Genomic DNA, 20,681 nt, shown 5'->3' on the forward strand with positions numbered 1-20,681 from the left:
CTGGAAGCTCAGCCTATCTTTAACGTGATGCCAAGTTCTGCTTCACACAGACTGTCCACGTTAGGGTTAAAGAACTCCTGCGGAGGCTGGATGCTTAAAGAGAAGAAGAAAATGAAAACTGTATGACACCCTCGGCAGGGGATGTTTGGAAAGCTAACTTGGAATGGTTTGTTTAAAATGTACGGCCAGGGACTTTTCACCATTAGAAGTTCAGCTGAGCTTCATCTGAGGATTCCTGACCAGGGGTGGCAGGACTGTGTACCTGGAGGGGAGACCTCCACCTTCAAACCCTTCCCACCCAGCTTTCAGCTTCCACATCATCTGGGTGCGCTGCGCAAATATTTTCCCTTTGTGCTATTTATGAGAAGTTTTAGGTGGCTGTTCTCTGATTTTTGATCACATCATCCCGATAAGGCTCTACAGCTCAAATGTCTGTGTGATTATTATACCATCGTGGTTTGGGTTTATTGAATGTTGCAGGTTAAATTCTGTCCCCGATCTTAGAAAAAAAAAATGGCCTCATCTTGTACAACTAGAGTCATTATAGAAGGAGTGAACTTGGCCACAGAGACATAAATACATGCATAGAAGACAATAGGATGAGACAAAAAGAGAGAAAGGGCAAATAAATAAATTTTCTCAATAAATGAGAAAGGGCAAAACCTTAACGTTTCCTCTGTAGACAGGCGTGGACTGTGTGTGGCAATATTACATGATGTTCTGTTTCCCACCGTACCAGACTAATACACCTGCAGGGTCGAGAGGGCCATGAAACTAGGCAGTATAAGGAGTTTTTCCCTTTGTCCTGGGCATCTGTTCCTTCCCAACTGTTCTCTCAGTTGCTCAACCACATTATAACTTGTCTCAGCTGATGTTTCTTCTGGGACATAACTCAGCTCTTTCAGAGGATGCCGAACCCACATGGAAGGTAATGGGGCAGAGCAACCTTAACATCAGTAAGTAATGTAGCGAATATCTGAGTATTCGGGCAACAGAGCTTTAAATGGAAATACTCTGCTGTTGCTACTCTGTATCTCTACTTTGGAGGACAAAGCATAGCTTGATACAGTGGACCATGTCTATGACCCCTGCATTTAGGAGGAAGGAGGATCAGGAGTTCACAGTCATCCTTGGCTACATGTTGAGCTCAAGGCTACCTGGGCTACATGAGACCTTACCTTAAAAAAAAAAAAAGACAAAAAAGTTAATGTATGACACATACCTAAAGTATTGATAATGCCTGAGAGTTAGAAATAGTTCATTTTATAAGAGATGACCTTCACATACTAAGATGCCATGTCGGTTCAAGGACTAATAATGTTAAATTCAATGAAAGGAAGGGGGGGGCGGAGAGGACATATCTCTTCCTGATTTGGAGGCTTAAAGCTTAAATAGCAGTGCTTTCTAAATTCTCTGCAAAGAACACAATTAACTATCAAAATTAGGAAAACCCGATGAACATGGATCTCATAATACATAAAATATTTTTTGTGCACAGGAAATAGGTAATGGGCAATCTTTATTTCAAACATTTTCTAAAACACCATTGTTATCTCCAGGGACAAGGACCGAGATCATCTTCTGCAGAAACGTGGGAACTGTGTACAGAATTATGGCAACCGGGGTGATTGAAGAGAGTGAGTTCTGAGAGACTCAGAACCAACAGCATCTGGGCCAGGAAGGCCAGAGGCGTCTGAATAAGTCTCCGCTGCTGTAAGGGCAAGTCCTGTGGAGATCACAGAACACCACAGGTGCTGGTTTTTGGAAGGCTTAGGTACAATACAAGGATTCTATCTGCCTACTTGGCTACCTCCCCTGGCTGAGGCCCCATATGGCCAAAGTCACTCAAGTCCTGAGTGTCTGAAGTTCTGCAGCAAAGAGTATGAAAGTGAGGATCAAGAGTCTTGAAAAATCATTCCTATGCATGGCAGTCCTGTAGCTTTCCCTGAGACAATCTCTCACACTGTCTGGAATTTGGGGGCCTTTATTTTCCAGGTGGCAAGACTTACAGGCTCTCTTGGACTCTGCACATGAAGTAATTTTCTTGTTTTTCTGTTCTTCTTGCTCTTGATACTCTTTGTTCCCCTTGCGCCCCTCTCGTTCTTCTCCTACCACCCCCTCCTCCTTCTCCTTGACAAGGTCTTGCTGTATCTCAGACAGGCTTTGAACCCGGGATTCTGGTTGAGTCTTTCCAGGGCTGGGGTTACAGGCAGGCCCCTATAGCTATCTTTTCCACAAAGCAATTTCCTGAGGGGACAGTCTTAGAGTAATCTGGCTTAGTTTTACTTTGTGCAATGTTTTATTTTCATATAAGGTACATACATAAATGTGGATAAGCCGTAAGTTCATAGCATAAGGAATTGTTACAAGACACAAACCACACTCAAATGACAAGCTCGAAAAGTTTCAGCATCCCAGAGTCCTCCTTCATGTTCCCTGCTCTATGCACTCTCTGAAGATAGCTTTACTTCTTCATATCGTTTTATTTAAATCCAATCATATTAATATATAGCCTTCATTCAATATCACTTTAGAAAGCTGAGCCGCAGTTTTCATATGAAGATCGCTTGTTAATTTTCAATTTTCATATCTGGATAGCAGGGCTTGGTTACTACGTCTTGTAAGACAGCCCATTATTTTCAAATGAAGCTTTATGTGGCATATCTAAGCTTGTTCCTTTATGATGTCAGTTTGCCTTGTGTCTTCTCTAATTCAGGTCTTTATAATTCCTCATAATCTTGAGTACCTCTGAATATGTATAGCATACAGGCATGCATGTGGGCATGTATGTATGTATGTGTGTATGTGTGTGTTTCCTGCACAAAGTCACTGGCCATTTTCCTTTGGAGTTCTGTGTCTTTTTAGTGATTTACTGGCTAGTGATTTACACGTGGTATATCTTAAAATGATAAACAGGCAGATCTCTGTGAGTTCAAGGCCAGCCTGGAGCTTGGTCTACAGAGTGAGTTCCAGGACAGGCTCCAAAGCTACAGAGAAACCCTGTCTCAGAAAACCAAAGGATGGGTGGGGGTAAGGTAAGCTGGATTTTTATTTTCCTCTTCTCTCCATTCCCTTCTGTCTATCCAGAAAGAGCAGGGGAAAGGTGAATTTTAGTGTGATAAGATTAAACATTTGTGGATAGAGGGCTGTAAAGCAGTGCTATCCATTTTAGAAACGATGAGAACACGTTAGGTCCAGTATGGAAGCCGCCGGCCTCATGTGGTGATCGAGAACATGAAAGCATGGTTATTTTATTTATTTATTTAACTAAAAAACAGTGTTTGTTTGTTTGGTTTGGTTTGGTAGCTTTGGAGCCTGTCCTAGAACTAGCTCTTGTAGACAGTCTGGCCTCGAACTCACAGAGATCTGGCTGCCTCTGCCTCCCGAGTGCTGGGATTAAAGGCGTGCGCCACCACTGCTCGGCTCCAAGGAACAGTTTTAACATGTATTTTATATATATGTGTGTTTTGCCTGCATGTATATCTGTGCACCACAGGCATGCAATGCCTGCAGTGGCCAGAAGATGGCACCAGATCTCCTCGGACTGGAGTTTCAAAGGGTCTTCTATGTGGGTGCTGGGAATTGAACCTGGGTCCTCTGGAAAAGCAGTCAGCACTTGTAACCACTGAGCAGTCTCTCTAGTCCCTTTAGTCAATTTTAATTAATTTAAAATACAGGGTCAGTTGCCAAAAACTTCAGCAGTATTGGTTTTATAAATGGGTCAGCCAGATAAGAGGCAACTGGCAAGAGGGGGAAACTGAGATATATAAAGGGTGTGTATGTGTGTGTGGGGGGACAGGTGTCTCCCAAATGTTCTAGGGCCATTCAGAGACTGATCACGGGGCTTTGGATGCCTAAGCTATTTTCTCCTCCCTCTTACTGTGCCTGACAGTATAGTTACAAGTGGTCCTGCCTTTCCCTATGATGCCATTCCCCTTGTTCTGTCCTTCAGCCTTTCTAGTTCTCCATCCTCAGTGAGATGAATAGTTTCCAAATACCTTTGAGGAGGCTAAATTGAGTTTTTGGCTTGGAACATTACGAAGTCCTCTTTTCTCGAGAGGAAGCACACTTTACCATAAAGAGCCTGACAGGTTTACCAGCTTTATTACACAATGTCACTTGAAGTTATCACGAGGTTTACGGTGCTGCTGGCCTTCTGGGAAGGCTCCCAGACACGCAGAGACAGGCCCTGAGTTGTCACATCGGACTCACACCATCTCCTCGCTATAGGCGAGGTGCGAGAGTAAAATCATGGTGTCAGAAGCAGGTGGAGTGCTTGTGAAGGGCGGTGGTGGCTGGCGGTGGCATTTCTACACCTCATAGCTTGGAGATGATGACAATGTTGTTGCTCTGAGGGTCCACACCTTGAAAGCCATGGCTGTGGGTAGTAAGTTGGGGATAACTGCCCTGAGACTGGGCAACCAGCCCCACTCAGGAATCCTACAAGTGGGATGAAAAGACACCAAGATGAGGCTACTGAGGACAGTCTGGAAACCCCCCCCCTCCATTGCATAGGCCCAAGAAGGAGCAAGTCTGGTTCCTGTTCCTTCGGATAAACATCGCTATATAAGTTCTTCTTCTTACATAAGCTACCCATAGAAAGTTTCTGTTGTCTGTTTCCGGAGGAACTTTAGCTAAGACGTGAGAACATTAGCGTTTCATTAGAACAATTGTCCTTCTAAAAACTAGAGCAATTATGGGACAGCGAACTGTAACAAAAGACCTCAGAAGGCTAAAAAAGAGCCAAGAGATCATCAGCAGGAGGCCATCCTCATTCCTAGACTGGAGGGACAGAAGGAGAAAACGATTGTTAGTCCAGGCCAGGGTGACCTAGACGAAGCTGGAGCTTTCAAAAGGGAAAACACCATGACTTCCCACGGAAATGTCATCCAGAATTTCTCTGGGGACGAGGAGAGAGGGTGAAGCTTTCCCTTCCTTCTGCTTCCTGTCTCAGAAGTGCCTCTCCAGCTGGGGAGCCTGGGAAAGACTCCACCTGAGACCGAGGACTGCTGGGCCCCGTGGACGAAGAAGTCACAGATCTAAGAATGGGCCAAGGATCAGCGCCATTCCACTGCTGAGTTCTCTCTCTCTTTTTTCCTTCCAAATTCTCTTTGCCTACTTATGGCTGAGGGTAAGGTAAGGTGTACATATAATATGAGTCCCAATCATGTGTTGTCATGATTAAGAACTAACTTAAACAAGTTCCACATTAGGTACAGCATAGAAAATTGCAGTTGACTGTAAGAACTAAGTTTTCACAGTTTCAGAAGTGTTTTTCTAGCACCCCCTCTTTTTTATAGAAAATAATTTATTTCATACAATATATTCTGATCAGTTTCCCTTCCTTCATCTCCTCCTAGATCTTTCATGCCTCCCCACCCTTCCAACTCCATCAAGTCTATCTTTAGAAAACAACCAAACAAAAAAATAACAAAGAAAAACCCATGAGAAATAGATAAAATAGATATACATGTAGACAGGCAGGCATACACACACCATAAAAACACAAAATTGGAAACCATGGAAACCATAATATATAAGCAAAAGACCAGTAAGGTCAAACTGCTCAAACAAAGCAATATGAGAAGAAAAGTATACAAAATACTATTGAATTTGTTTGGTCCTGGCCATCAACTGCCAGGCGAGGGATCTGCCCTTAAATACGGTTTGTGTCCCCAGTGAAACCCTATGGGAGAAAACCAATTTTCCCTTGCAAGGCGGTGTCAAATAGAGAAACTTTCTTGGTTAGAGATGGGAGGTCACGTCCACTTCTCCGTCTCAGTCCTGGAGCTTGGCTTGGCTTGGACCTGTGCTGGGCCACAGTCCCTGAGAGTCCACGTAGTCTTCAGTCCTCTTACGTCTGGAAGACTCTGTTTCCTTGGCGCCACCCATCCCCTCTGGCTCTTACAATCTTTCCACTTCCTCTTTCACGTAGTTTCCTGGCCCTGAGGGGAGGGGTTTCAGAGAGGACAGCCCATTCCGGACTGAGTGTTCCAAGGTCTCTCACTCCCTGTAGTTGTGGGTCTTTGCATTATTTTCTATCAACGGTAGGAGGAGGATAATGGCTGGGCGAGACACTGATCTGTAGGTATAGGACTCATTTTATTGCTTTGTTCCTTTAACAGATTAACATTAGTCATTAAAAGTCATTTTATTGCTATGCGCCTTTAGCGGAATAACAGTTTGGTTTTCCTTTGGACTCTGGCCTATCTAGTTTCAGGCTCATGGCCACCTGAGCAGTTTCAGGCATGGGTTTCATCTCACAGCATGGGCCTTAAATCCACTCAGACAGTGGTTGGTTACTCTGACAATGTTTATGCCATCATTGCACCAGCATAGCCTGTGGGCAGGTCATCACTAGAGACAGAGGGGTTTGTAGCTGGGTTGGTGCTTGCATTTCCCCCCTCTGGTAGCATGAAGAGCTACCTTCCAGATTTGTGAATATTAATCAGTTGATGTGAAGATTCTCCTTAGACAGCAGCTTGACTTCCCTGTGTTCAATGAGACACGTAAGTGTTGTGTCTTCGGCCCTTATCATCACTTTGTGGACAGCAGCCAATAGCCTCTGGCAACTCTCTATTGAGGATGTTGCACTCACGTCTGAGTAAGCCTTAGTTTCTGCTGCTCTTTATGAAACCCAGGCCCCTGCTTTCAGGCATGTCCTACTTTCTTCCGAGAGCCTGCCTTTCTCTTAACCCTCACGCTCAAGTGGATTTTAAAACATCTTTATTTAACACCCAACTCTGCTTCCCCCTCAGAAGAGTGTTTCTACATGCCTCATCTAGTACCCCAAAGCATTCTTACTAATGCTATTGTACAAGTGAGGAAACTGAGTCTCGGGGAGAATAAGTTATACAGGTAAGCAAAGTTGCAGGGCTGAAAACAGTAAAATGGCCCAATCCCAAACCCAGGCTCAGCATAAAGCCGGAACTGCTGTGAAATACCAAGCTGTTCCACAGCAACACATGTAAGGTGATAAACGTTCACATTCTCGGGGGCTGGAGAGATGGCTCAGAGGTTAAGAGCACTGACTGCTTCCAGAGGTCCTGAGTTCAATTCCCAGCAACCACATGGTGGCTTACAGCCATTTATAATGAGACCTGGCGCCCCCTTCTGGCTTGCAGGCACACATGGAAGGAATACTATAATAAATAAATATTAAAAAAAAAAGTTCACATTCTCTGCTGGTGTCTTATTCCCTCCCTGAAGTAAAACCTTGTAACCAGAGGCTGGAGATGTTATTTTGAAACATCAGCAACATGCCCCATGATGCCTTTGTCTCCCAGGCTCTTCACAGAGACAAGTCTATTCTCGATGGCTCCCTCCGAGGGTTCCTAATTAATGTAGTCGTGATTGTTGGGGGATGTGGAGTCTTTGTACGATAATTCTAGGAGAGGATCAGTGGTTTAAAAATGATAGGGAGAAAGTAAAGAAATCTTTTTGGCTTGGAGTATAGATTAAGCTAGAAAGAATGAGGGCTTCGCATGGTTTTTGAGAGTGAGTCTCACAGAAAGAATTCAATACAGACATATACGAGTGTGTGTGAGCGTGTGTGCGTGCATGTGTGTGTGAATATGAGATCCTCTATGCCATCATGGAAATGTTTAAGCTTCCACTGATTTCAGGTCTACAGATGGCATTTCTGATGCTAAAGAGCCATCTTGTTTCCCTTGGTTACCAATGCAATAGTGTGCAGAGATCAGTTTAAATCCTCACCACTCACAGAAAACCATTTTCAAACACCATGCTGTCTCTCTGTTATCTATATTTAGAGTTGATTGATAGAAATCTCACACACACACACACACACACACACACACACACACACACGCACACACTTCCCTGTTCTGTCTTTTGTGCAGACTCTCCTTATATATGTGGAGATCAGCTGTGCCACACGCCACACCCTGGAGCATTCTGTTACAGAGAATGGATCCTTTTGCTTTGGGTAAGAGTCTATTCCTTTTCTTTATTGCTGAGAGCCAAGAGAGCTTGCTGAAAGGCGATTTCTTCTAGAAAATTATTTCTCTGAGCATCCCTTAACAACATGCTTTCATCTACAAGGGTGAACCTTGCCTGATAGAAAGGCTCCGCGTTCAATTTATTGACTCAGTAAATTTCAAGCTCACTGCCTATGTTTCCACCTAAAAGCTTTCCACATTTATAAGACTGGAGGAGCCTTTAGGAGCATCCCAGGTCGGGTTTCTTTCTGAATATCTTCCCACAGCGAACTGTGCAATACATTAGGTCTACCCATTATCTAGAGCATCACTGCTTGCTCCCTTTGTCTGATGGCCAAGGGAACATTTGTGTTGTCTGGCTTCCCTTTAAGATGATATTTAAGATGGACCGAGTAGATCAGAAGAGCAACAGCGTTATCCTGCTTCGGTGGAGGAAAATAGTCTGGTGTGTACGGAACAGGCTTGTCAAAAGGAAATGGGAATTCAGCTGTAATCCTCCTCTTTCACAGAACACTTCCCCGCTCCTCCACGGCCTCATCCAGCTCCAAGAATGTATTTCCCTTGAACCTTACTGTTTCGAGATGCAAAGGGGGAGGCGAGTGGTGATAGTCCACCAGCAATTAGCTGAAGAGTTGTTGGAAATTTTAATTGTCAGTCTTCATTTCCTGAGGTGTGAAATCTTAACTTTGCGGGTGAAGTGGGCATGTGAGTTGATCACAGCAGTACCACTGAAAGTTGAATAAATGCATTTTTTTATGTAAAAAGACACCCAGAGATTTGTCCCCCCCCCCCCCGCCCATTAAATTTTCATGTTTGGTATTCATTGAACTTGATAACGACCCTGAAAACTTTTATGTATTAAAACCAAAATCTACCAGAAGGGTCAGAATTCCATGCCATTGGAATATGCATTTAGGTGTCTGAAGATCGGGGCAACCCTTAAAGGACACTGTTTGCTTTAAGGTCTTTAACATTTTTGTATTTTTAAAAGGAAACGTGTGGGGAGCGACGGTGGAGGGAGGGTTGCGGATTTTCAATTTTATGAACGCATAATTAACTAAAATTTTTAGACATGCATGCTGTCTTCGGAAGAGTTGAGAGCCACCAAAGCGGGAAGTCCCTTCAGGGATGAACAAAAGCGTGGCTGTGCGATAGTACTATCTCCACAGCAGCAGGCTCGCGGACGCTGGGTTGTGGTGACTGTCTCCGTCTTCTATTAATTACACTGCACTTACATTAGTGACAGCCGCCAGTTTTTCTGTCAGGTCAGCCGACTACGCTGTTCCCGGCTTTCTTCTTGGCTACTCGGTCTTGGTTAAAAAGGGGGAGAAGGAAAGAGAGAAGGAAGGTGAATTGAAGCGTGTGCTGCAAGGGGATTCCTCCCTTCCACGGCTGGCTTTGCTTGATCCCTGGCGACCGGGGAAATATCCGCTCGGTATTCAACCCAGAACCCCTGGAGTCCAGTGAATTAGTGGCTTTGAGTAGGGAAGGCAGAGAAAGGCTTTTATGGACCCTTCCCAGCTGGGGGCAGGAGAGCCCAGTCGACCAGAAGTGCCCAGTAGGTGTGCGCGAGCTCAGGACGCCCCTCGGTCCCGCAGCCTACCCGCCAGTCCGCAGAACAGAGGTCAAGTCAAAGGGCACGGCCGCTGGGTGCCCCTCCCGCTCGGCCAAGCAGTTTGCAGCCAGGCTTCTGAACGACCACCGCGGGTACTGCTCGACTGGAGGGGCGGGGAGGGGGCGGGTCTGGAGGGGCGGAGAGGGGCGGGCACAGTGGGGAAGAGAGGCACCTTGGGAACTGTAGTTCTGGCTGGCGAGGATGACAAGGCCATTTCGCCTCTCTCTGCAGGATGGAGACTACAACTCCCTGAATCCTAAGGGCCCAGCCAGGGCGTCCATGCGCAGTGGATGCCACATTGTATCCTATCAGACGAGGCGTGGGTGATGTCACCTGCGAGTTGGTAACCTACGAGCGGCTGTGAAGGGAACTGTTTAACCGGATCCCATTGTACCGGGAACGCAGAGCGGCCTTTTCAGCATGCAGCAGCTGCTCAGGTGAGGGGACGCTTCGACTCGCCCGCCCTACTCATTCATTAGCGGCTACGCACCGTGGCGCGGGGTGGGCGTGCTGGTTCCTTTCGCTGTTGGCGGCGCTCCCTCGGGCTGCTTCCCGGAGCTCCCGGGCCAGTAGGTAAATATTAAACTCGTCCTTCAGGTTGGATCTGGGTGGGAACGGGACCGAGACTGCTACGGGCTGCCAAACTAGGCTTTGGAAAATGGCTGCAGCGCCGCACGGAGCGAGGCGAGCCTGAAGGAAGGCGTCCCCGAGGATGGGGTTCCTCCCTCCTTTCTTTCCTCGGCGCTCTGTGGCTGTGGAACCGGCTGGGTATAGCTCGTCTCCCGGCCGAGGGTTCCCCGGGACCAGGGCTGCGGGAGCTGCGGCAGCGGGTGGCGTTCCAGGGCCGCTGGCTCTGTTAGATCGTGGGCACTGCGGTGGCCGCGGGTCCCCGACCATCCCTGGCACCTTCGTGTCAAGCCGTACTCTTTAAAGCGGAGGCAGTGACTGTAATCCAGGCAGTGCCCGTGCTTACTGTGTGCCCAGAGAAGAGGGAAGCCTGGCGTTGCGGAGGCCGCGAGCCGGCGGCTGGCTGCGGCCCGGGGAGATACGCCTCCCGGGGATCCGACCGGGTTCCCCGCGTCCTGCTTTGGAGGGCGCATCTCAGTCTTGGCTCTGCCGAATCGAGCCCTGCCAAAGGACACCTGGGCGGGGGCTTAAACGCCCTCCTTAGAACCCTGGGGGTGACGGGGTGGCGGATAACCTAATGATAAGGTTCGCTGTGGGGGCAGGAGGCTGGATAATCGGGTTTATCCAACTGGTGCCCTAAACCAGCTGTTTGTGATCGGCTTGTCTCCTGACTGGAGAATAGAGCGAGGCGAGGCCCGGCCCAACAACTCTAAAGTCCTCTGGATTTTCTCTTCCTTTTCTCCGTCAGCTTCATTCGTTCGTTTACTCACACACTCATCAAACCCTTCTAAGGTCTTTTGCACGTTGCTTACCGGCTAGATTTGGGGCGTTGTGTCCCCTCCCCATAACATGTTTTACTGTGCTCAGGAATAGATTTTTTTTTTTCCTCTCCAGTCCCTGTCTCCCACCTTCAACCTCCATAGAGCATCCGTAGCAAATGCTGCCCGTGACCGTTTTGCCCCCATTGAATTGGTAGTTTCTTGAGATTCGAGCCGGACCTAGTGAATTGAAGCATAGTTTTCCTGCAAGACGAATCCGGTTGCCATGGCGACTTCTGCCTTCGGAATCTTAACTGCTCACACTGGTGTTTCAATTCGTTGTGGCTCTGCGGGCAGCTGGGAGGGCGTGGCCGGGGGTGTGGTCAAATGTTTGCCCTAGGCCCAGCTGCTCCCTCTTCCTCACCCTCTGGCATCTCTGGGACACCCCCTATTCTCTCCTACATAGCTTGGACACCGTTCTTGGACTCCTTTTCCTCCCCCGTGCCGACACACCATCTCAAGTGGAATTGTCTGGGGCTTTTGTCTTAGGGCAAACTAAATTTGGAAGATGTCTTTCCTCCATCAAGCGAACTGTGTCTTTCCACCATTATCGTAGTTAATAGTGTTGGAGGTAGTTTTCCTAACAAGGTCACTCTGTTTAGTCCTGCTGGTCAGAAACTAGCCCGAGGTACCGTTACCTGAAAATGACAGGACAATTAATAACTCAAGTTGAAGTGTGGGAACACAGTTGTCACAATAATTTTCTTAAAATCTAAACGTCAGCTGCTGAAGGTCTTTAAAAGTGAAGCTCTGGATGCTGAAGCTAGGAGCCTTAAGTCCTGTGCCAGCTCTCCGTGTGCTACCCTGCCATGGGTTAACCTATTACCCCTGGGGGCACCTGCCCTCTCATTGATAGATAGTGTAGACAGGCGAGTTCAAAGAATTCCTAACTTTGATTCTAAGTTTAAAGCCTTGCAATTCTGAAAATGACCCCTCCTCCAAATAACACAAGGTGTACCCTGGCTCTGACATTGTAGCATTGTTTGTGTTGCTGACCCCAAAACCAAGATCCTTGGGGTACTGTTAAAAACAGACAAGGCAGCTATTTTTAAATAAAGTACTATTTTTAAATTTATGATATACTTGATACTACTATTATCTTAAGCACCTGGACTTTTATGTACATAGTCACAATTAGTTGTGTAGATTTTGTGGTTTGCGACTCTTGATGAAGGCAATTAAATTCTAAGATGTTTGTTTCCCATCACCTGCTTGCTCCTTATTCCAAGTGAATTATCTCTCAGAAATGGGGGATGGTGTATAGGAGTGTCTATGCACGTGCATTCATGTGCGGGTTAATGTGTGGGCTGTTGTGCCACGTGGTTAACATTCAACACCTTGTCTTAAGTAGGTGGTTACATCCCTGTGAGAAGGCACCAGCAGAGGTTATCGGTCATTTATTTATTATGTATATATGTATGTATTTTTATATTTGTCCTAGGAATTATCATAATGGGAAAATGCCCTTCATTTATTAGCATATTCATCTTTGCTTCTCTGTGCTAAGCTTTTTGAAGGCAGGCCCTTTGTTTTCTCAGTCTTTCCAGAATGTGGAATAAGCATTTGTTAAATGAATATTAAGGAGGATTGGAAATCCAGGGTCTGTATTCTGTCTCCTGATAGTTATATAACTTGTTGTAATAATTCCCCTGCTGTTTTTTGTCAACATATCTTGCTGCAGTTCTTTTCCATGAGTGTAAAGATGATATATTTTGTTATTTTATAATTGCTTTTGGAATACATTCACCTATATAGGCTATTGTTTTTCTTGCTATAATTTCTTCGTACCCTAAACTAGATACTTTTATTAGTTGTACTCTCCTTGGCCCAGATAATTTTCCCAGAAGGTGTATGGTGGGAAGCTGAGGAGAAAACCGAAGGCAAAGATAGCTAGAAGCTTTTGTCAGTTCACTAGCGGCTCCTGGAGTTGCTGGGAGACAGCAGTCTTTTGCCATCTGGGGCAGAGTTGTTCTAGAAGCAGGGTCTGGTCGAGGAGAGGACATCTGTCTGGTGTCAGGAAAGGTGTTGTGATGCGGGGGGCAAATCCTGTGGTCTGGAGCGTGCACCATCTTGAGCAGGGGAATAGAGCTCATGGTGTTTTAGTCACATCCCTGAGTGGAATGTGAATCCCATCTCTCTGTCCTTGGCAGATAGTTCTGAGTGTTGAGAATGTGCTTGTGGATGGTTTGATTTGAGCTACTTTGTTTAAAAAGCTGCCTTTAGTCTTGGGACAAACAGGTGTTTAAAAACAAAACACAGTTAAGACTGAAACAGTTTCACTTTGTAAATATTTAGAGTATAGCCTTGGCTTGAGACTCTTAGGTTCTTCTGTGGAAACACTTTAAAGTTATAGCATCATCAGAGGGAACAAGTCTTTCCCACAAAGCTCAGTACCACTGAGAGTTTCACAGGTGTTTGGTTCAGAAAATGATCCACAGAGCTTGCCACTGGGGTGGGAATCTTTCCTAGCAACCTATAGTTTTGTGCTTCCAAGTCTTAAGTCTCTATTCTCATAATTCAGGAAACAAACCAAAACAAACCTTGCCAGTTTTGGTTGCCAAACTTATTTTCTCTACAGGACACTTCAGTTGAAATGAAAGTGACCCCTCTCCCTGCCCCCCTTTGGCCAAGGATGATAATAGCTCTCACTTGTTCTGGTGCTAACTCGGCAATGCAAGAAAGCTTCCCAGTTAGTATCTAAGTTAAATACTCACAGCATCCTTTTTTAGGCACTCAAAGGATTGCACAAGTACCATTTCAGCGGTCCTTCGTTTCTGTTTGAGACTTGTGAGTAAGTCTGTTGGCAGAACGGCTAGGGCAGGCTGAGATGAGACGGCTCTATCGATTTTGAAGTTACCTAGTGAGTGCACTGTCTTCTGTGTATATTGCTGCAGAGACCCTGTCCTCAGCTCATTAGCATCTCCACTGAAAGCAGGACAGATGAAGATGAGATGGCAGCTGATCTCAGTGACCTATATTCCACCTTGCAGACGGCAGAGAAAGATATTGTCTCCTTTTTTGTTTCTGGGATCCTTCCCACTGTCTCAGGAGCAGAGAACAGAGCATCAACAAGGGAGTTTGCTTTCATAGTCTAAGAATGGATTGAGTTTGTTGAATTCTCAGAGCATAGCAACAAGGGTCCTGTGTCCACCCCCTCACCTGTGTCCCCAGTTTTTGATACAAGGTCTCATGTATCCTAGGCTGTCCTTAAATTTCTACAGTGGAGGGCAGGCTTGAGATTTTGATTCTCTTGCCTGCCTCCTAAGTGTTTTGCTAGAGGCTTGTGCTTCTCCAGTTGGTTTATACCTGGTTCAGCTGGGTCTGAACAAGGCCTTTCTGCATGCCTGAGAGGCACCCTGTCAGCTGAGCTACAACATTCAATGCCACATTTAGTATTTGAATGATAAAGCTTTTGAGCTTCTTTTTTTGCTATATTTCATAAAACATGTATATTTCATGTAGACAGAGTATCTGAAAAAGGAAATATTTTTATATATTTAAATATTTTTTTGGAGATTGTCCAGTTTTAGACCCTATTTGTGAGAATAATTTTTCACTAACTTGAGTTCTTCATCTGGGAACATGCTTTTCACCTAGTAAAGGGCAACAGAAACCTACTTTAATATCTTTGTTTCCTTCCCTTTTAAGGTAAGCTTTGAAAGCTCTTTTAACAAAAAATAATAAAAACTTGAGCAGTAGTTAAGCATGCAATCTGATATTTAACATCCTTAGGCATTAAAATAACCCTTTCCCACTCCCCCTGCCTCAAAAGAGAGACTCATTACAATGTAGCAAATTCAGAGCCAAATAAACAGCTGTAGTTCTTAAACCACAGTTACCACTGTGAATTAAATGTGGAAAACTAGGGAAGTGTGTTTCACTTCCAGTGTAGTTGGTGTGACTTCCTGACGTTCTCTCTTGGCATCGAACTCAGTATTGTGCAACATTGACGATATTTGATGTAGACAATTGACTACAGGAGAAACTTGGCAATTTAAGGGAGTAATAGGGAAGTCGTGCTGTAATGCAGAGATTGCCAGGAAGAGAAAATGCAAGCACGAAGCCTGTTTGCCATCAGGCTACTGAAACATAATACTCCTTTGCCAGACTTGGGAAGCTCCCCCGCCCCATCCATCTTGCTATATTTCTTAAGTATGTCATTCACCTTTAGCAAGAACCTGAGCTCATTCCTTCTATAAACTGCCCTAGGTTTGGCATTGAAAGTTACTTGTATTCCTGCCAGGCATACAATTAGGGTCACCTATTAAGCTGGTGTTTGTCCCTTTCCCTTCAGAAGAAAATACTTGCAGTGCAGATGGCAACACCGCCTGTCTGATGGGTGCTTGGGATTTAAACTTCCAAACGTAGATTGCCCAGGTCTTAGCTTTGAGCTTTGCTGGGGGGAAGCAGATGCCCATCTTTTATATTTTAAAAATGGGCTCTTATTAAAGTCTAGCTGTACGCGAGGCTTTTGTCGTTAGAGAGGTCAGGCCAGGTCTAGAATATAGTTAGATTCACCTTATTTTTGAGCTGTGCACCTGTAACTCTAGTCATGGTGTGTGTGTGTGTGTGTGTGTGTGTGTTCGTTCATACTTTTGGCTACAAAGGAGACTAAGACTACACAGTACATCACAGCACAGCCATCACTGCCAGGGGCAAAAGGAAGTGTCATATTATAAAATGAACTGACAGCGTTTAGTTTCTACAGACCCTGTAAGCTAGAGGCAAGGGTTGCCAGTGGGTTGCCAAGGAATTATGTTAGTTGTCCTCTTGCACAAATTGGGTCAGAACTAGAGACGGCTCATTAAAAGTTTGCCAAGGGCCGCAGTCTGTAGTTTTCCTTTCCCAGGGAATGACAGGTATTAACAGTACGTTTTGGTGCCACTTCTAGGCTTTCCCTTCCCCCTGAATTTCCTGGGCCTGTAGAAGTTTCCCATCACACCCTGCTGTCCTGTAAAGTTCCTGCAGACCTATACAAGAGAGGAACTGTGCTTAGTGGCATTTACCAGATGAGCTAGGCTGTCCCTGTGTGCCTAGACTTAAATACTTGTGCTGAAGCAGCTTGACACAGCTAAGCAGTGAAATGTTAGACACACTGCAGCTTTGCCATGGGAAGGGCCCTCCTGAATTCTGAGAACTTACTACAAACTGTCGTTGAGAAATATTTTTTAAAAGACTGGACCGGTGAGGTGGCTCAGTGGGTAAAGTGCCTGCCAGAAAGAAGCCTGAAGCCCTGAGTTCCATCCCTGGACACAGGGAAAGGAGGATATAGAGAATTCCATAAAAGAGTGATCTGTTCATGTTCAAGGCCAGCATTTAAACTTAAAAAAAATAAGACTGGATTAATGGCTATAATTAATTCAGTATTAGTGGCTTTTGATTCTGGATGATGGTGCTCCCTCCCCCAAATCGAACAATAACTTCTGTTTTATTCCCCATCTTGTTTTGTATGTGGCAATCTTATTTGTACCAGAGTGCTCCCCACATTGCTTAGCACTCAGTGGTAAGTGAACTAAATTAAGTCAGGAAGGATGAAAAATAAATAATGCTTGAAATTGAAGCCAATGACTGAGGCTGACTGCAGCATGTTCTTTGAGGATTAAATGGACAGGCCTGCTTTTATCCTTTTGTACTTTTAATAAGAACCAATGAATTTGTTTATGTGTGCCTGCATGTGTTGATGTGCACCACGTATGTATAGATGCCTCTGGAGTTCATAGGGCGCCAGATCCCCTGGGACTGGAGTTACAGATGGTAGGGAACTGTCATGTGGGTGCTGGATCCTCTGCAAGAGCAACAAGTGTTCTTAACTGCTGAGCCATCTCTACAGCCCTGTTTTTTGTTTTTGAAATGAAGAATAAAGACTATATTCAACTAGAAAGACTCTGTGACCCAGTTAAGGCTTCAGATTCTGAGTAGGTAACACTTGTGACCATAGAACTCCAGGTCTGTGGAACTGCTTTGCCTGGGCCACTTTCTGTCACGGGCTGAGTGAAAATTAAAACCAAGCTATCTGTCTGTCTGTCTGTCTGTCATATATCTATGTCTGTACATATCCATCCATCCATCCATCCATCCATCCATCCATCCATCCATCCAATTTCCTTCTGGGCCACAACTGTCCTATTCTGAAGGACATGGGGCTGCCTTCACGTGGCCATGCAGCCCAGAACAGAGCTGAGTGGCCTCTGGGAGCACAGCTTACATTGCAGCTCTCCCACTAGTGCCCAGGTTGTTTTTCTGCTGGAGCAAGACAGGGAAGTAGGTGGAGGGAGGACCAGGAGTTACTGGATTTCACTTATCTTATCACTGGTTTCCCTCTGGATTGCCTTTATTTACACTCTGTTATTGGGCCAGGAATTCCTCTAACAGAGAGCAGCACGCACATTCTCAGGGCTACGCTGCCTTCCTGGAGATGCACACACTCAGGGACAGACATACCAGGGCTCCCAGCAGAGAGTATGCAGTGCGCATACTCAGGGATCGACCTATAGGGCCAAAGGAAACAGATAACTATAAGTGGGTTTAAATTTAGCATCTATATATGGTTTATATTTGGCAGGAATTCAGCATGAATGTTTGATACCTTGAATGGAATCTTTTTACCTTCCTTGTGCTTTGCTGTTGCACAGAGTAAAAAAAAAAAAAATTGCCAGCTGGTGTGGCATTTAGATTTGGGTGATCCCAGTGAATCCTTTACACTTCTTGGGCCTCCTTTTCCTCATTTGTACAACAGCATATTCACATGGAACCCTCCTGGGAGGAAATTATACACTGTTAGGAGTGGAGTGTCAGCAGAACAGTAATGACCTAATTTCTATGGCACTGTGTAATACTGGTTTAATAACATCTGTTGGGCTTGCCTGTTCAGTTTCCCATCCTGCCTTTTGCCCTGGGACATGGACCTGAGATCCTATCCTGTTCCATGCTGGACAGAGCCCACTCCTCTGGGGCGAATGCCAAGCTCTTAACCACAGGAAATTCCTTAGGCTATAAAGGATGAGGCTAGGCAGTGTCTTTGGGTGATAGTCCATTCTTTTAAATTGGTACTCTCTTTAAGCAAGGGTAAGGCCAGCAGTGCTGCTGCCTGTGGACGTTTTAGCCAGAAGTGTTTTTCCGCCTTCTGCAGGGGGTTGCTTCCTGTGTCCCAAGCTGGCCTGAGATGCCTATGTAGACAAATATGGCTTTGAGTTTCATCCTTTCTCTACCTCAGAAATCCTGGATTACTGAGGTATGCTACCTCTCCTGCTTGACACAGTGCTGGGGATCAACGCAAGGCTTTGTGCATGCTAGACACTCTGTCAATGAGGCTGCATTCCCAGCCCAGCAGAGCTCTTCGGCATGGAAGGGCTTGAGCATCTATTCTCTGGTCATCACAGATCTCACCATGCGCTTGTGTCTCTGCCTGGCCATTTACCATATGGTGATATCTCTTTACTTCCTTGGCCTCGATGATGTTAAACATGTAACTATTTAAAAGTGTCTTTACATTGTTTGTTGTGTGTGTGTGTTCTGGTTTGTCACCTGTTGCCCTGATAACCATCATGACCAAAAACAACTTGGGAAAGAAAGGGTTTGTTTCATCTTCTAATTCCATGCCATAGTGTGTCTTTGAGGGAAGTCAGGCAGGAACACTGGCGCAGAAACCATGGGGAGTGCTGCTTCCTGGTTTGCCCTCTCTTGCTAGTGCTCAGCCGCTTTCTACCAAACCTAGACCACCTGGCTAGAGGAGCTGCTGCACATGGTGGGCTGGGCTGCCTACATCGGTTATCTACCAAGAAAATGCCCCCACAGACATGCTCACAAGCCAATCTCATCGAGATTCGAGACTCTTATCCCCTAATTAAGAGTCCCTCTCTAACTCTGAGCTGTGTCATGTTGACAGCTGAAGCTAACTGGAAGGGGATCTGGGGGAGAGAGGAGAGAATGAACTTGAATGTAAACTCCATCATGTGAATGTGTACACATGGCGGTCAGAGGCCAGTTTTTGAGAGTCCGCCCTCTTCTTCCATCGTGTGAGTCCTGGGGCCTGAAAGCAGGCCGTCAGTCTTAGTGGCAGGTAAAACTTGCAGAGCCATCTTGGCTGTGGAGCCATCTCACTGGCGCTGAGATGAGTTTCTTCAAAGGTTTATCCAGTAGTGTCTGGCAATGGTCCTGTCTTCTCTGATCCCTGTGTCTCAACCTAAGCACAGCTTAGACTGGCCTGGCTAATGTGGTTGAGGGGGAGGTCTGCTCTGTGCCCTGTTCAGCAGCACCTCTGCCATGTATCCAGCACTTGCCCACGGCACCCCTTCTCCACTGTTGCAGCACAGCCCCAAATGTCTTCAGACATGGCCAGCCAAGTACCTCCTAGAGGATAAACTTGCTCTTGTGGAGCAAGAGTTGCCAGATTTTAGATGGTCCGAGAGCTTTCAACTTTGAAGCAGGCTTTCATGTTTAGGGATACATTGATTTCATTTGGGAATGGAACTGCCCCTGCTGGTTTTATTTATTTGTGCAGTTGGTTAAAGTCAAGTAAAGGTCAGCGGATTAGCCCCATTGGGGTCATTTCTCCATTCTTCCATGACCTCAGCCTGGGAAACCAGCCACATTTTAAGGCTATGTCCTTAAGCACAACAGGGGACCCTGTGAGACACTGGTGCAGTGTCAGGGGAAGCCCCCCAGAGCCAGTAAGTAAATGGCTTTGAAGCCCACGGCCTGGGTTTGTAGGTCAGTCCCATTATCTCTGGGTAAGGAAGATAAGGCTTTGGGGACAGGAGAAGCCAGTGCTGTCATCATTGTCAAAGGCCAATGTGCTTTAAAGAAGACTTTAGCCTTTAGCCACTGCAGCTCTTCGCAGGGTAGGAGGAGTCAGTTGAGACTGTCCAGCTTGGGCTGTGGCACCTCCTAAACCTGTCATTCAGAGCACAAAGTGAAAATGCTGTCAGGTTTTCATGAACTGACCCAAGATCCGCTCTTGTGAAGATAATGTGTGAGGGGCAGGCGAAATTTCCATTAGACAGTAAGCCAGGCCTTAGGGAGAAGGCTCGTTGGATGCTGGGCATGTCGGGCAAGCCTGGGGATCTGAGTCTGAATATCTACACCCACCTAACACGGCAGACACAGTGTTGTCACCTGTGGTCACAGCTGGGGAAATGGAGACAGGTGCACTCTAGATGTAGTGAGAGACCTGCTCTTAAAATAAAGAGGCGGAGGGCAAGTGACCTTGACCTCTGCCTTCTCTCTCTCTCTCTCTCTCTCTCTCTCTCTCTCTCTCTCTCTCTCACACACACACACACACACCTACCCACATGTACAGATATACATGCCCAGATGAATAAGTATGTATATAATACACACAAACCACACACAGAATCAAAAACAAGTCAACCATAGCTCCTTGTCAGGGCTAGGTGGGATTTTTGAGGTCTTCTGTACCCCTCCTCAAAGTCTACTGTGTCCGTTCTTTTAGTTTTCTACCTTGGCTAGGCATTGGGATTTCCCGCAGTGGATCTGAGAAAGAGGTGCATTGGGAGACTGACTCAGGACACCTAGGGCCCCAGCTCCAGGACTGTCACATTCACCCCAGGTAGTCCTAACATGAAAATATGAGAAATAGGAGGATCTTGGGTTTGGGAAGTGCGGGTCTAATGTGTGCCAGGCTATCTGTCTGTCTGGTTA

The 20,681-nt window shown here is 45.9% G+C and overlaps 1 protein-coding gene across 3 annotated transcripts in view; it reads left to right on the plus strand.

Moving 5' to 3' along the window:
* The first annotated feature begins 9,871 nt into the window (after positions 1-9,871).
* Positions 9,872-20,681, plus strand: part of Daam1 (dishevelled associated activator of morphogenesis 1) — a 154,129-nt gene continuing 143,319 nt past the window's right edge. Inside the window, exon 1 of one of the 3 annotated variants that reach the window (XM_050153569.1) lies at positions 9,872-10,013. The gene's annotated coding sequence lies outside the window, so the exon portion shown is untranslated. Of the gene's footprint in view, positions 10,150-20,681 lie in introns of all 3 variants that reach the window. The other 2 variants (XM_050153568.1, XM_050153570.1) reach the window with 2 other exon arrangements.

The sequence above is a fragment of the Alexandromys fortis genome, unplaced genomic scaffold (assembly GCF_014885135.2).
Source record: "Alexandromys fortis isolate MF-2015 unplaced genomic scaffold, M_Fortis_MF-2015_v1.1 scaffold_82, whole genome shotgun sequence".
NCBI classification, from domain to species: Eukaryota; Metazoa; Chordata; class Mammalia; order Rodentia; family Cricetidae; genus Alexandromys; species Alexandromys fortis.